This window comes from Podarcis cretensis (genome assembly GCF_951804945.1).
Source record: "Podarcis cretensis genome assembly, chromosome: 1".
NCBI classification, from domain to species: domain Eukaryota; kingdom Metazoa; phylum Chordata; class Lepidosauria; order Squamata; family Lacertidae; genus Podarcis; species Podarcis cretensis.
In genome coordinates this window covers 65478058-65495419 of record NC_137170.1, presented here as the reverse complement: position 1 = coordinate 65495419, position 17362 = coordinate 65478058, and the positions used below count along the sequence as shown (strand labels likewise).

Here is a 17362-nt window from a genome sequence, read left to right as displayed (position 1 = left end):
TGAGAATAATAGGCTTGGGAACATGGCAGAAAGATACAGGGCATGTGGAAGTCTACAAAATGATGGCAACTAAAAGAGACAAATAGGGTGTGAAAAGATACACCATATAGTAGCCTTCCAAACCGGTTGCCCTCTATATGTTTTGGACCAAAAACTAATAAACCTGGGAAAACGTGTTGGCTGGGGCTGAGGTGTTGTCATTCCAAAAAAACTGGAGGGCACAAGATTGGGGGTGGCTTCAGCTTTTTTTCTTTTCTTTTGGTGACAGAAGAAGTTGTTAGTATGTAAGGGAACCCTGGGTGCTCACTGGAAGGACAGATCCTGAAGCTGAGGCTCCAATACTTTGGCCACCTCATGAGAAGAGAAGACTCCCTGGAAAAGACCCTGATGTTGGGAAAGATGGAGGACCTAAGGAGAAGGAGATGAGATGGTTGGACAGTGTTCTCAAAGCCACTAACATGAGTTTGACCAAACTGCGGGAGGCATCAGAAGACAGGAGTACCTGGCGTGCTCTGGTCCATGGGGTCATGAAGAGTCAGACACGACTAAATGACTAAACAACAAATGCAAGGGAGGAAATTCTTCCAGGGGTTTAAAAAAGAGAGAAAAGGGTATTGCTGCCTGTAATCAAATAGCCTAAGGATTTCTTTGTTCATTTATATATTTCAGATCAAACTAACAATCAAGATGTACAACCTTTCTTTTAGAATTCCAACTTGCCTAAATCAATTGAACAAGATAAAAATAATTCAGCATCCTGTTTTCAGTAGCCAGCCTGTGGGAATCCCAAAGCCAGCAAATGTGTGCAGTGCCTCTCATAATGGAGATAGTACCCAGCCTTCATGGCTAGCAGCCATCGACATACACCAGTTTATGCAATGCTTGATTGTAAAACAAAACGAAACCTTAAAGTGGTCAACAAAAAGTTAAAAAATCACTGGCCCCAATATAGATGAATGGTTACATCTCTCCATTGTGAGCAGTGTCCATTTACTCCTACTCTCTCCTTCCTGTTGTTTAGCCAGTTACTGATCCATAAGAGGAACTTTCCTCTCATCTCCTGATTGCTAAGCTTACAGATTTTGGTTTGTCAAAAAGGGAACTTTTTCTCTTGTCACCTCTAAATGCCTCAGTTTCTCACACTCCCTTTCTCTGAAAGTTAGCTCAGGCAGAGTCTTGGATCTTCCAAGACAGATGCAAAGATTTCACTCAGCTTGCCTGCAATCTTCTTTCCCTCCTTTAGTGCACCTTTGACTCCCTTCTTGTCCGAAAATTGAACTACCTGCCTAGCCAATTTCCCATTTCAAATATATTTAACATTATTTTCACTGCTGTGGCGTTAATGTTTTAGTGATATGCTCCTCAATTATGATTATTTTTGCATCCTTTCTTGCCCACCTGCATTTCTTTTGCCACAGTTTTTGTTCCATTTCATTGGAGTTGGAGGAAGCTTTTTTCTAGGCTCTAATAGTTTCCTGTACTCTTCTCGATGTTACCTGTCCTGACCATAGCTGTCAACTTTTCCCTTTTCTTGTGAGGAATCCTATTCGGAATAAGGGAATTTCCCTTAAAAAAAGGGAAACGTTGACAGCTATGGTCCTGACATTCTCTTCACCTCAGTGGTTTTTTTTCCTGATATGCAGTACGCATTATAGCTTCTATTATTGTGATGTTGAATAACATCTGAACATATTAGAGAGATTTGACCCATATGACTTCCCCTTTCAGTTTCCTTTTTTTAAAAAAGGCCAAAACCCTCCTTTCAAAAAAGATCCCTCTTTTGAAGTCAAAGAAAGTGGTGTGGTCTGATTTTATAATATTTTCTAATATGGAAAAAGAGCATGGATGATCCCCATGAACAGTGTATAGTAGGTTTCGGTTGATGTAGGTTCTCCTTTGTTTTTCACATGATAAAAGGATTTTTATTTTTATGTATAAATTTTGTAATATATTTGCACTCAGTCACCTCTGAGAGAAATTAATACCTGCTTGATGTTTTGGATAAAGTATACAGCGCAGTACTATTGTTTAATTGGTTTGGGTCCTTTCCCCTATAATTATTGTCAGTTTTGTTTCATGTCCCCACCCCCTTTTAGTTTCTTTTCATGGATGGCTGACAATCTGATATTGTTGTGTTTGTATGAAGATTGTTTTGACAGCTGTAATAATTTTTCTTGCTTGCTTGCTTATTAGAAATTTAATGAAGATTATTTAGAAAGCAAAATTATAACCAAAGTAGTCATTATCATCCCTTAGGTATGATCAGTGTTTTTTTCAGGGGGTACGCAGGGGTATGCATACCCCTAAACATTTTGTGAATCTAAGTTTGGCCTCATTGAGGGTCAGTATTTCAATATGAGTAGGAAAATGAGAGCACCCCAAAACATTTTTTTTAAGAAAAAAAGAGCACTGGGTATGATTCATCCTGAATCACATGCTCCTCAACTCCCATCAGCTCTCCTCCAGCAATCAGTTTAGAAGCTGCGTTGCTACCTATTTGATTTTGAGCACCAACAGTCTGCTGATTAAGGCTTCCTCAGATTGAGTGTCAGCTATAATTTCATTATTGACAGTGGTGTGCCTTGAGTTAAATGAGATTCCTTGTATACCCAATTGCTCACTTGCCCAAATGAGGATTCCAAATATGATCAATTGTACTATCTGAGAAGAATGTTAAATAACCGTTCCCATCAAAATGCCGCTCTTAAAGAACTTTTCACGCCATCTCTACTTGCCCCTCTTTCTCTCCAAAGTGATGTTGCTAAAGGGCAAAACACATCTTCTCAAGAGCCTTAGATTTAAATGCATCTTGGCTGACAAGCCACATCTCTCCATGTCAGGTCCTGTTCTGTCAAACTGTCCTCCAGTTATCAAACGTACCGCAACATTATTCGTGCTGGCCAGCATGAATCACCTGTCGTGACTGCTTTACAATTTCAAAAGAAAGGTGGCTTTTACAATATATCCTGTCCTCTTTCCTAAAGTTCAACCTTTTTACTATTCAATCATTAAAAAAAAACCAAACGAAACAAAGAGCAGTGGTGATTTTACAAGGAGCAATATTTAGGAATGGATTTTTTTTTTGAAAATCTCAATGTCAGTCTTATCCAGGTAGATTTCCCCCCTCTAATTCTTGTCCCTTTCCTTGTTCTCAATGAGAAGCGAGTAATTCCTTGGTTCCACCAAAACAATCCTTATATAATATATGCATTGGTTTAACATTTATAGAATCATTGAGTTGAAAGGGTCCAACCCCCTGCTATGCAGGAATCTTTTGCCTAACATGGGGCTTGAACCTACAACCATGAGATGAAGAATCTCATGCCCTAAGGAGTGAGCTATCTGCTAAAATCAACCCCTCTTCCCAGGGAACTCTGAGAATTGTAGCTCTGTGAAGGAAATAGGAGTCTCCTAACAATTCTCAGGGCCTTTAACAAAGTAAAGCCAACAGTTTAAAGAGGTATCATTGTTCCATGGATAACAGGAGTGGGTAAGAGGTCTTACCAGTATAGACAGATGATGGCAGGGGAGGAGGAAAGCTACTCTACTTAGCACTTGTAGTTTCTGAGAATGCTCTGGGCTGACTTATTGTCACTACAAGATATTGTGAAGTCTTACAGCAGCAGCTGCCTGTAGCTCACTTGAATGCCAGAAGCAGCAGCCCAGGGCAGTGGTGTCAGTAGCAGAGGGTCTTCACCAGCTGCTACCTCCTGCCACCAGGCCTGAGTCCCAGCTGAAATTACCGTAAGTCCCACTGATATAACTCTAGACTTGAATTCTGTTGAATTCTGGTGCACTTTGGCCTTTAAAGTGCTTAATGTTTTGACTGAATTGCATCCAATGTTCTTCTAAAATAAAATGCCCTATGTGAACTTGAAGGAAAGTGCTTTCAAGAAAAAATCAGCTGAACATTAAAATGCGGCCAAATCCTATATTAAATAGGAAATAGCCACTCTCTGACTTGAGAAAAGTTCTTTACAAGCTGCAATAAAGAGCATGAAATCACTACAGGACTCTGAGTATATTTCAAAAATAAAAGCTCTTTTCCTAGATTTTTCTCACTGAATCCAACAGAAATCAATTGTGTTTAGAGAGCTTTCTGTAAGCCATTTGAAGGTATGTGTGGGTTGCAAATGCTGGGTATCTGCATATTCTCATTGACAGCTTTTGTGGTTTAACTGGGTATTTTGATGGGATGCATCTGATAGTTTGAATAGTTTAAAGGTATTTTATCATTTAACCTAAGTTTCTATGGGGATCCTAATGAATTCACTTGTGCAGTGGAAATTTGCCAAAGCACCGAAACACTGAAGGGCACATCAGTTAAGAATGAAAAGGTATGAAGGCACAAAATGGATTGCTGGCAATCTTAGCATATTTGTTTCTTCCACCAGTCACTGAAGTTCTGCTCCACCAAGTTCAATGAGTTTCAAACCTCTTGCCCTTCTAGAAAAAAAAGGGGTGGGATTTGGTTCAGTACTCATAGGAAAAAAAGGATGAGCATATTTCCAGTATGGCAAAGCAATATCCATTCAGAAAGGATGAGCAGAAAAAAGGAACAGCTGCTGCAGATGACACTGGCAGCTGGCTGCCCTGGATAATGGCAGAGGTCTCTGCCATTAAAAAAACAAACAGATCACAAAGTCTCAAGATTGAGAGACTCAATGAGCAGAGGATGCTTTATACTAGAATTGTGCAGTAGTGACCTAAAACATTCATAGCAGAAGAGAATGAATGGATTCATACACATATATGCATTTAACTTTGAAGATGAAGAACTGGTACATAAAGATATTATTTCAGGTCAGAATTAAAATAATATAATAAGAGAGGTTTGGAGGTGTCAGAACCGAAGAAATCATTTTTAGGCTGACCCAGAAATAGGGATTCAGAGACCACAGTAAGGTACATTTATTATTTTAAATTATATTCAATTACGTTTCCATCTTTAATTGTTTAAACAAAATGAAAACTGAAGTGATGGACAGTGCCATGGAACACGGAACCAACCAAAAATTCCCAAAAGATTCACACTAACATATAGCACCTCAGTAAGCATGCATCCCACAGCAAGGGTGTTCCCCTGTTCCAAAACAGATAACACAAAATCCAGCTGTAATTCAGATATCAGAGGGCACCAGGTTGAGGAAGGGTGCCTTTTCCTGGAGAGTCTAGGGACTGAGTTTGGGATTCTTTCTGGGCAAATTCTGTGGATGATCACTGAGCTACGGCCTTCTAACTGTAACTAGAATAAGATAAACTGATATTTATTTTTTGCAAGCATTTTTTAGTTATGAAATGTGCTTGACTATTCCCCCCTCTCCTTCAGATGTAACTGCATTCCTTCATTTGAATCTAACTGATTCTGCCTTGAACGAAGACAGCTTGGTAAGTAGATTTTTAAGACAGATGGTATCATTGATATGTCTCAAAGAGGACCGTTAATGAAAAACATATTGCTAAAACAAACACTTGAGATGAAATTAAATGCAAATAGACACAAAATATTTGCATCACACTAAGTGTGTTTTGTTATATCATTAATTGTCTGTTGCGCAAATGTTTATAATGAAATTACCAGTTCAGTTACCCAAGACCAGCAATCTGTTGTGGACTGAGCAAATTAAAAATATCTTGTTCTGCTTTGTTTCAGTTTGAGGTCCAGAGGTTTTGATCTTTAGCACCTCAGATGAAATCAGGCCAGGCCATTTTAAAATCTGCCTTGTTCAAGGTGAACCTACTTGAGACTTATAAGGAGGTGTCAACGTGGCACCTGTGGGCAGCAGTGGTCCCTCAAGTACCTCCTATGTCACTTGTGAGCAGTCTTAGTAAATATCTCCTCAAAAATCCACAATGTATGTGAAGATGCTTGCTCTTCCTGCTCAGCTCCTGTTTGAACTGGCCCAACCTCTGCTACATGGAACATACCCCCTTAAACATGTCCACATTTCTTTGGAATTAATGACTGGACACCCAAACCCCCCCCCCCCTGCAAAGAACTTGTCTCTATAAGCAGGCAAGGCAGTTGTCAGCAAAGCTCAGATGGTGACAGGAGAAGAAGAAGCAGGCATAGAGAGAGAACAGTTAACAGTGGAAGGCAGAATAGATGGGGAGAGCAGCTGTAATCTGAGCTCTGAACAAAGGGGAGACGAAAGACAGGGCCATAGTGACAGGCGGTTGTGTGAAAGCTCCAATAGTGAGTCAGATGTTCCTCCTCCGACTCACTATTGGAGCTTTCACACAACCGCCTGTCACTATGGCCCTGTCTTTCGTCTCCCCTTTGTTCAGAGCTCAGATTACAGCTGCTCTCCCCATCTTCTCTGCCTTCCAAAAAGGAAGGAGCAAAATACAATACATAGAATAATAGTGGAAAATAAAGAAATTGATGATCCGAAAGGTATAAGAAAAGGATTTGTGGACTTTTATCGACAATTATACAAGAGAAAAGAAAAGGTCAATTTTTAAAAAAATAGAGGAATATTTAAAAGAGAAAGGGGTGCAGAAAATTCCGACAAATGAAAGAGATAATTTAAATGAGAAGATTGAACTTGAGGAGATTAGAAATGCAATAAAAGATATGAAAATGGGAAAGACGCCGGGACCAGATGGACTGAGTGTAAGATATTGCAAAGAATTAAGGGACATCCTACTTGTACCTTTGAAAGAAGTTATGAATAACATTCTAGCAAATAGAGAAATACCAGAGACATGGAAAGAAGCGTACATTACTTTAATTCCCAAGCAAGACTCTGATTTAAGTCAAGTTAAAAATTTTAGACCGATCTCGCTTTTGAACAATGACTATAAGTTATTTGCAAACATATTAGCAAACAGATTGAAGAAAGTTTTGAAGGAGTTAATACATAAAGACCAGGCGGGTTTCCTGCCGGGCAGACAAATGAAGGATAACATTAGAAATATAATTAATGTGATGGAATATCTGAATGTTAAAAATGACAAACAGGCTATGTTAATATTTGTTGACGCTGAGAAGGCTTTTGACATTATCTCTTGGGAATTTATGTTAAAAAAATTTGAAATGATGGGAATAGGGCAAATGTTTTTAAATGGTATTAAGGCTATATACATGGACCAAAGAGCTAAATTGATAGTTAATAATGTGACAACGGAAAATATAAAGATAACCAAGGGCACAAGACAGGGATGTCCTTTATCACCATTGTTGTTCATTGCAGTCTTAGAAGTGTTTTTAATGGCAATCAGGAGTAATGAGCAAATTAAAGGGGTAAAGGTGGGTAGAAAAGAATATAAGGTTAAAGCTTTCGCAGATGATTTGGTATTAACGTTGGAAGACCCTATGAATACAGTATCGGAAGTATTGAAAGAAATTGAAAAGTTTGGACAATTGGCAGGATTTATGTTGAATAAGAAAAAAACGAAAGCAATTACTAAAAATATTGATCAGGAGTTAGTTAATAGATTACAGCAGCAAACTGAGATAGAAGTGGTTAAGAAAGTAAAATATTTAGGGGTTTGGTTAACCCCCAGGAGTATTGACTTGTTTCAGAACAATTATGTTCCAACATGGAATAAGATTAAAAGGGACCTTAAGGTATGGGGAAGAATGAAACTTTCCTTTTGGGGAAGAATTACAACGATAAAAATGAATGTGCTACCAAAGATGTTATTTCTATTTCAAACAGTTCCAGTAATCAAGGGGGCAGCAATTTTTTTAAAACTGGCAAAGAGAAATTTCAAGGTATATCTGGCAGGGTAAGAAGCCAAGGATAAAATTTAAGATTTTAACAGATGCAAAAGAAAGAGGAGGCATTGCCCTGCCAGACCTGAAATTATATTATGAAGCATCTTGCCTCTGTTGGTTAAAGGAATGGATAAAATTACAAGACACGGATGTGCTAGACTTAGAAGGTTTTGATAATAGGTTTGGGTGGCACGCTTACTTGTGGTACGATAAGAAACGGGTCTACAAAGGTTTTGAAAATCATATTATAAGAAGGTCCTTGATTGAAGTATGGGAAAGATACAAAAATTTGTTGGAACAAAAAACACCTTATTGGTTATCACCGCTGGAAGCGATGAGTGTGAAGAAAGTCAATATGACAGGGGGTTGGGTAACATATGAGAAATTAATATGTAAAAGTGATGGAAAATGGAAAATGAGACCATTTGAAGAAGTTAAGAATCATGTGAATGACTGGCTGCATTTTTTTTCAAATTAATGAGTTGTTTAGAAAAGATTTGCTGATAAAGAATCCAAATTTCAGACTGACATCTTAAATAATGATTGTAAGATCTTAGCAAAAATGTATAAGATATTGCTGGAATGGTACACGAAGGATGAGGAGGTAAAATCTGTGATGATTGATTGGGCCAAAGATATAGGACATAATATACAAATGGAGGAATGGGAAAGACTTTGGAAAGATGGTTTAAGATTTACTGCATGTACTGCTATAAAAGAAAATGTTATGAAGATGATGTATCGATGGTATATAACCCCCGTAAAGTTAGCAAAAATGTATAAGATAAGTAACACATGTTGGAAATGTAAAGAAAAGGAAGGCACCTTTTTCATATGTGGTGGGAGTGTAAGATGGTAAAATGCTTCTGGGAAATGATTTATAATGAATTGAAGAAAATGTTGAAATATACATTTATTAAGAAACCAGAAGCGTTTTTACTAGGTATTAAAGGGAATGAGATAAATAAGAAAGAGAAGAAGTTATTTTTATATGCAGTGACTGCAGCAAGAATATTGATGGCCCAGAAATGGAAACAAGAGGAGCTGCCTACAATAGAAGATTGGAGAGCCAAAATGATGGACTATGCGGAATTGGACAGAATGACAGGAAGGATTCGGAATTGACGAGACCAAAGATTTACAGAAGATTGGGAGAAGTTTACTCAATATTTGCAAAAACTAAGTGATAACCAGATTACGTTTGTAAGTTTTAAGGAAGCCCTGTGATGTGAAACTCTAATAATAAGTATAAACAATGAAATTGAAGCTACCAGTATAAATAATAATAAGTAGGATTGTGTTAAAAGTTATAAAATGAAGGAAGTTCAGACAAATTGAGGGAAGTCAAAAAATGGAATTAAGATGTAATTAAGAAGTTTGAATGTACAACTTTGTTTTCTTTTTTTTTTGTATTTGTAAACCAATAAAAAATATAATATATATATAAAAAATAGCGAGTCAGATGTTGGAATGCAGGAAGCATTCTCTCCCTAATCTCATAGGATCTCAAAAGTGGCCGAGATGCAGAAAGATATTGGAAAAGAAGGTGGGGGCTTTCATGCTTGGGAACGGGGAGGAGCTCAGCCCGGGCAACTCCATCTTCTGGGGAGGATGATGAGTAGAGGAGCGCCATCCTAGTTTGTTGTTTTAGCAATAAATCTGAAATAATTAACAGCCAGAGTCGTCTCGCGTTTGTGGGAGAGACCAAGCCATAACAGCAGTGGCTGATGTAGTTGGTTCCCCTCCACATTGTTTGCGGGGTGTGAGGAGTGATGGAAGGTGAAGTCTGCACCATTTTGTGGCCCTTCTCCTGTTCTTGTACACATGACAGCCATTTTGTGTTATGCCATCCACCCATGGCAGCTATTTCCTGTTATGCCAACCCATCATGGCAGTCATTATATAAATAGTACCGACAATACTTTCTCAAAATGGAAAATGTGCACCTTGTTTCCATGCCAATATTTTCCCAGCTTTCATGGGTAACAATGCTATGCTGGGGAAGTTACCTTGTAAGCATCCATTCATGCTATTTCTGTGGTTCAGGAAGGAGTTGCACTGCAGCAGTTCCCATGCTGTGGAGATAAGGAGGGACGCAAATTGTGATTGTGTAATGTGCAAAAAAGGAACTTATTGCTGCCATTCCTCTGTTAAAATGTATGTGCATGCATGTGTGCACCTCTGTCAGGGCACATGCATGCACACATGCACTCTCCCTCCCTCCCCCCCCCCTCTCTCTCTCACACACACGTTTGGCTTCTGGGAAGTCAATTTGTTTCAAAATATATATCACTATAATAAAGCTTGTGTGTCTCTCTCTCTCTCTCTGTGTGTGTGTGTGTGTGTGTGTGTTGGGGGAAGGGTGTGTAGCTTTTCTGTGAACAGAAATAAAATGCTTGCTTAATGAATGACTTGCTATGAAACACTCAAGCGGTAAGGTACAAAGCCATGCAAATGAAGGTAGGATATATAAAAACTAAGTGTGATTGAAGATTTTGCTGAATAAAATGTTCAATGACTTAGCATCTTGCTTAGTTTTCCTAGGTATTTAGCAAAACCTAATTAGAAGGAAAGGTGTTAATGGAAAACAGACAAGAAATAGAACTCGTGATCAGAAGTGATGTTTCCATTCTATGTTCTTTATCAGAAAACATTTTTTTACCTGCTTAAAAAAAACCTCACCATCCCTTCCTAAAGCTGCCCTCTTCTTCCCAGAAGGAAAATAAATGCTTCATTAATAGCATTCTTCCTTCTCATGCAGAAGCAGGACCATTTTATGCTACAGTATTTATAAATGCACATAATAACCTCTTTGTGTTAGCAGCTCCCCTCCACGTTTTTTATAGGTCATCTGAACAGTAAGAGGTTCTGAGCTTACACTTTCAAAATATAGATTAGAGGTAGATAAGAGGTGACTGAAAAACTGAGGGCTTCTGAAGAGGACTTCAGGTGACCCAATTTCCCAAGTTCGCAATCACTGCATGGTAGGAGCCCTGTAAAAGTGGAGAGGAAGCTTGCTCCAAAAGGGATAAGCACTTTGACAGGTATTCAATTCAGAATATAGCCCCTTTCACAGAACAAACCATGACTCAAAAGCAAGTCCCACTGAATTCCAGGTAGGTGAGTCTAGGTAAATGAGTCATTTGGGTGTGTCAAATGAATACGTGCAGGCAAAGTCCTGGTGGCACTGCAGCGGAAGGCTCCTCACCCCCAACCTAGAAATTGGCTTCAGTGTAAATAGGCTTGTTTCAGACATTCACAATAATATGCGTAGGTTGGGTGGGTGGAGCCTGCTATGGTGCTGCTACCATCCCTGCCTACACACAGTTGTTCTTCATAGCTGAAGAACTGAAAAGGTCTTAGGCTTTCCATAATCAGTGTTATGGGTTTTGCTTTAGAAAAGCACAGATTTCCCTCCTCCCTCACTAAAGAGCATATGGGTAGGAGTGAAAAATAGCTGCCTTCAATTGCGAAGGTTTGTTGTAAAAAGAAAAAGAGAGATTGTTGAAGCAGCACAGCAGATTGCAAAATGAGAGCTGCCTGCATATTGCAGAACTGAAAAGTGTAAGTTGTAATTTCACTAGCTGGGTAAATGCTCTACATACAAACACACGCACGCACGCACACACACACACACACACTCCATGCCAAAGAAATGGAATCATTCTTAGATGCTCACTTGGGATTATAGGACATGGAACTCTTTGCTTTTGATGGGCAAGGGATGATCTGAGTGTTCAATACCCCCAGAATTTAGGAAGGTTGGTAACAAGTCTGCAGAGACAATGGGAGACCTGTCAGGTAAGTCAAATGTATCATGGGAAGAGGCTCATGCAATGAAGATATACAGAGAAGGACAAATTATATATGCATTTGTATGATAATACTAAAAGCATGTTGATTGGAAGGAGGCATGCTCAAGGCTATGACCCATAAACGTAAAACCTTATCTAAGGGTAAGTAATTTTGTTGGGTTTTGGGTACTAGGAGTGAATGAATAAGCCTATCCATTGGGGTAATCAACTTTGTGCCCTCCAGATGTTGGTAAAGTACAACTCCCATCAGTCTCAGCCAGCATGGTCAATGGTCAATGATGATGGGAATTGTGATGCATCCGGAGGGGCGCTGTTGACTACCATACGTGATGAAGAGCCACAACCATGTTACTCCATCCCTCAAAGGGACGGATTGGCAGGAATCAAGCAGAAACACACTAGCCAGTCGATGGATACTCTGAGTCCCCAGTTTTCTCTACTCTTGTAAATTTGTGTGGCATGCTAACAGGCATACACTCTGGTATTTAGTGGGTTAAACATTACTGAGAATATCTTAACTAGAAGAACCATTTAGCAATGGAATGCACACTGCCTCATTTTAGAATACTGTGACCATCAGATGTTTATCTTCTTTTTTATCAAGAAGAAAATGCTGCTCTAGGCAATCCTTGCAGGATTTTTGTCTAAAAATTGAGACTGATTCACAAGTCACCACTTACATGCCCAGGAAATTGCCTGTAGGTATGTTTAAGCATTCTCCACAAAAAAGTATAAAGTGAAAAATACGTACAGCTGCTTAAAAGTAATTCTTCGAGTGTGTACTTTCCGCTTGCCAATAACAGCAACACAACTTAGATGTAAAATTGTTGTAATGAAATATATATGAAATATATACATTAATGTATGAATACAATGACTGAATGAAGTAGAAATTAAATCAGGAATTTGCTAGGGCAGAACCCTGAAATTCATGAATCTCTGCTTATTCTTCATTGACAACTATGACTATTCTCTTTCTTCCTGGGGTTAAAATATAACCAGGAGCTGTGTTTCTAATTATGGTTCATGCTCCAATTTTACAGTTATCCATTGCTGATAAACGGTAGAGAAATTTATAACACGGAATGGATAGAGCATTCATGGGTTTTGTATTTACTGCTCTATTCACGTTTTAAAATATGCACCACTTCTTTCAGCAGTAGAGAAAGGGAGAGAAAATATAATGAGCTATGAGCAGACACAGGAACAGTTGCCCATGCTTCTTTTAAAATATTAACACCTCCTTCCCTTCAGTAGGACTGAAAAGCTCTTTGAAGGGTGTTCTGGAAAGTGTGAATGTACTCTTTCACCACTTCATCAATGTCAACTGCATTCTTTCTCCCTTTTGAATTACCCCACAAGAGAGCTCTAGGATAACTTTCATTCTGTTCACACATTACTTTTTTCACTGTTTATCTTAGCTTCCCAATGCTTGGGGACCACAAGCCTGACCAAAATCTCACCTTTAGCTCTGCTCTTTGGGAGACTTCCACAATGCCCTTCTGCAGTCTGCCTTGGTGGAAACAAGCCAGCTTCCGCATCAACAAATAAATGGGCATGAACTAGACACCCGAAAGGGCAATATTCATAAAACAGTAGAAGAGTGTTTTGGCCCCACACAACACACTCGTTGGTCACCTTGAAATAGCCACTCTGGAATGAAGGAACTTCAAAGGGAAGCACAAGCATGAAGTTGCCCAATTATAATTTTTACAGAAATTCAATTCTATCACCTGTGGCTCAGATGACATGACAGGTTTTTCTCCTGCTACATGTGTCAATAAGTTCACTAATGTCAGACGCTTTGTGCTATCACCAACAATACTTTCTTAATGGTCATTGCTAACTGTAACTATTTTCCATTTACATAATTGTTATTATGTGTTCAATGTGCATGTAATTTCTCTCTGACTCCTCTGCATTCTGCCTCCCCAGAACCTTATGTATATATACTTGCTAGTTTAGGATTACACTTCATGAATCTGATGAAGTGGGCTCTACACTGCTAAATCTTATGCCATAATAATTGTGTTAGTCTTAAAGATGCTACAAGACACGTTGTCTCTTTTGCTGCAACAGGTCAACTTATATGCCTTGTGGAAATTGCAATGCTTTCATTACCGGAGCATTTTGAAAAGGGCTATCTATTTCCACCCAGGTGAGCAGGGTTTACGGATTAAAAAAAGAAAGAAAGCTCTTTTAAATTAAATTGAAAGCCTGATTTTAGAAGACTTCTAAATATACCTACTCTAAACATGCCAGAGGGTACGAATGGCTGAATCTGCCAATTTCCGTCTCTTTAAGTTTTCCACTCTTATGTTCAGTTCTCCACATTTTCACATCAGTTTGCATTGAAAGAAAGAAAGAAAGAAAGAAAGAAAGAAAGAAAGAAAGAAACCATCAGGAAAATTTGCCAGCATTTTAATGGACATCTAACAGCTACATTTTTGTATGCAATCTAGCCCAATAAACACATATTGACTAGCAATTATTATTTGTTTGGGAACTACAATGCAAAATTGGAGGAAGTATGACACAAAGAAACTCGGAAACTCCTCTGTCCAAATCTAGCTAGTACCCTTTCTGCATAGCAGTGGCCTGGCTTCAGAACCTAGCTTAACTTTATCCAACTTGGTGACCTCCAGTTGTTCTGCCTTCTTTCTTACAGTACTCAGGGATGATGGGGGTTGCAGTCCAAAAGCGTTTCAAGGGCACCAGGTTGGGGAAGGCTGATGTAGCTCAACATTTCACAGCTTAGGGCTCACAGAAACAGTGATGTTTGCAATTTTATAAGAGTGAGTTACTAGCACATGTCTTACAATTGTCTGGCTCCTTTATGGACTGAATATACTAATCTGCTTTAAGATCTGCTGCTGGAGTGAAATCTGGATGCCTTTCTTGCTAGTATATTTAGCTTCATTTGTGTTTTCTCTCAGGCTTTTCCAATCTGAAGACTCCTGTTCTTTCCCTTTCTAACTTCCAACTGCCTGACTCAAGTTGCATTGCATTATGGAGCAGCCTATCTTTCTTGCTTTATTAATCATTCCTTTTATTTTGTGAAAGCTTTTTGGGAGTACCACAAATGCCATCTCCTGAAGCAAGCGTGTGTGAGTGCGCCATCTTTTTCCAGTGCTGTGTGAAACCCTCACCATTTCTTAGACTATCTGTGTCCTCACCTAAGGATGGAAATAAGAAGATGCAAGAGGGCACACCTAGAGATGGCTAGTGACTCCAGTGCATGTTTGACTGTAAAAGTGACACTAGAAGAGAAGGTAGCCTAATGACATGATCCTAGACATGTACATTTCCAGTCAAGTGAACATAGTGCCATGTGGACTAGCTATGCTAGCTTGCAAAAGGAGATTGCCAGGCAATCCAGGAGATCCAGAATATGCTGTGCATGCACAGGAAATTTCATGTGAGATTGTAAACCTGTGGTTGCTTACCTGGGAGTAAGCCCCAGTGGACTTGATGGGGCTTGCTTCTGGGTAGATACTTATAGAATTATACTGTTAGGCTGCAATTTTGTGCACAGAAACCTTATTGAACAGAGTGACACGGACTTCTGAGTCAATGCTTTTAGGATTATACTGCTATGGATTTTCTTCTTCATTCCAGAGCTGATCAACTAGCAAAGAGTCATTGGAAAGGGAAATGATGTACAGGTGTGTCCTCTTTTTCTACATGAGTCTAGAGAAACAGATATATCAGGGGTGGGGACACTGTGGTTCTCCAGGTATTGTGGTTCGAGGACCCGACCCCGCGAAGTGAAATGAAGACACAAGGACACGATATAAGGTTAATGGGCTAGAAAAGGCCACAACTTTATTGATTACAGCAATGAAAAGGTATTGGCTTAGGCATTGGATCGAAACAAGTGGGTTTATTCACCAGTAGGTGGAGCCTGTTGATGCTGATCCAACTATAGGCTCACCTCCTGCTGTCACCGAGGGTCGTGCCATGGCCTCCCGCCAAGCAGGGATCGGACAGAATACACGACCGCCAGATTCCTTTAACGGAATACCCCTAAACATTGAAGGCATAGGCGATGGCCACACCTAGCACTTCGACACACCACAACACATTATTCCAATGCCTAACCTACCCACCAGTACCACAAAAGTTGTGACGATTGCTATGAGGTAGGCGAAAAAACCAAAAAGCCTAATGCCAAATGGAAAAACTCCTACCAGGCCCCCCGGACAACCAGGGCGACCAACCTAAGGTGCATAGCAAGGCCAATGACCTAGGCCCTAACTAAAAGGGAGTGGAGGGTGGGTGACTCGCAACGGGACGACGAGGAATGAGGCCAGGGAAAGGCTGGCGATGCAGCAAAAGGCTGCTGAACACGCCCCCTCCGTGGCACCTGGTTGGATGGCCACAGGGGGGGCGTGAGCGCCAGCCAGGTGAGCTGGAGGCAGGGGGCAAATGCCCCCTGCTGGGCGGTGCTCGGGCTCCCGCCCACAACCACTCCCCTCTCTTTCAGGGAGGAGAGTCTTTGTGGTTCGAGGACCCGACCCCGTGAAGTGAAATGAAGACACAAGGACACGATATAAGGTTAATGGGCTACACATTATTCCAATGCCTAACCGCCACCCGAGCCGAAAGGCTTGCCGCCAATACCTTCAAAGCTGTAACCAATCCCAGATGCTTTTGCTGACACTAGCTAACCAAATGTCGTTCCCCAGATCCGATAGGTGGACACCATCATTCCGGTATAAAGCTTGGTCGCCAATCCGGATACGGTCATGATAAATGACTCGGCCATACAAAAAGTGCACCCAACGGGCTAATGCATGATTTAAGAGTTTCCTGGATTTTTCAATGGCCATACAGTTCTGCACACTGCGTCACACAATTCTCTGCAGGAAGGAGGACCAGAACACCGTTGTGCCGGGACACAAGGCAGCCACCTCATCCAAATCTCTCTTTATGTGCCACGACAAGTCCACACTTCTTCTGCTAACAAGGTCATTTCCCCCTAATTGAAGGATAAGGATGTCAGGAGGGCCAAACGTGGCAACTCTCCCTCTCAGCAATGGCATAAGCAATGCCTCGTCACGAAAACCAGGAAACTCGCACTCCAGGAAGGCCAGACGTGGCAACTCTCCCTCTCAGCAATGGCATAAGCAATGCCTCGTCACGAAAACCAGGAAACTCGCACTCCAGGTGGGTGTCAGGAGGGCCAAACGTGGCAACTCTCCCTCTCAGCAATGGCATAAGCAATGCCTCGTCACGAAAACCAGGAAACTCGCACTCCAGGAGGGCCAAACGTGGCAACTCTCCCTCTCAGCAATGGCATAAGCAATGCCTCGTCATGAAAACCAGGAAACTCGCACTCCAGGTGGGTGTCAAGAGGGCCAAACGTGGCAACTCTCCCTCTCAGCAATGGCATAAGCAATGCCTCGTCACGAAAACCAGGAAACTCGAACTCCAGGTGGCTGTCAGGAGGGCCAAACGTGGCAACTCTCCCTCTCAGCAATGGCATAAGCAATGCCTCGTCACGAAGACCAGGAAACTCGCACTCCAGGTGGCTGTCAGGAGGGCCAAACGTGGCAACTCTCCCTCTCAGCAATGGCATAAGCAATGCCTCATCTTGAAAACCAGGAAACTCGAACTCCAGGTGGGTGTCAGGAGGGCCAAACGTGGCAACTCTCCCTCTCAGCAATGGCATAAGCAATGCCTCGTCTTGAAAACCAGGAAACTCGCACTCCAGGTGGCTGTCAGGAGGGCCAAACGCGGCAACTCTCCCTCTCAGCAATGGCATAAGCAATGCCTTGTCTCGAAAACCAGGAAACTCGCACTCCAGGTGGCAATCCGAGGT

General features: G+C 40.7%; 1 long non-coding RNA gene across 1 annotated transcript in view; it reads left to right on the top strand.

The window, feature by feature from the left end:
* The window catches only part of LOC307215991, a 204744-nt gene that overhangs the window by 32877 nt on the left and 154505 nt on the right, over window positions 1–17362 (top strand). The window contains exon 2 of the long non-coding RNA XR_013838852.1: window positions 5330–5388. This is a non-coding gene — a long non-coding RNA (uncharacterized lncRNA). The remainder of the gene's footprint in view (window positions 1–5329; window positions 5389–17362) is intronic.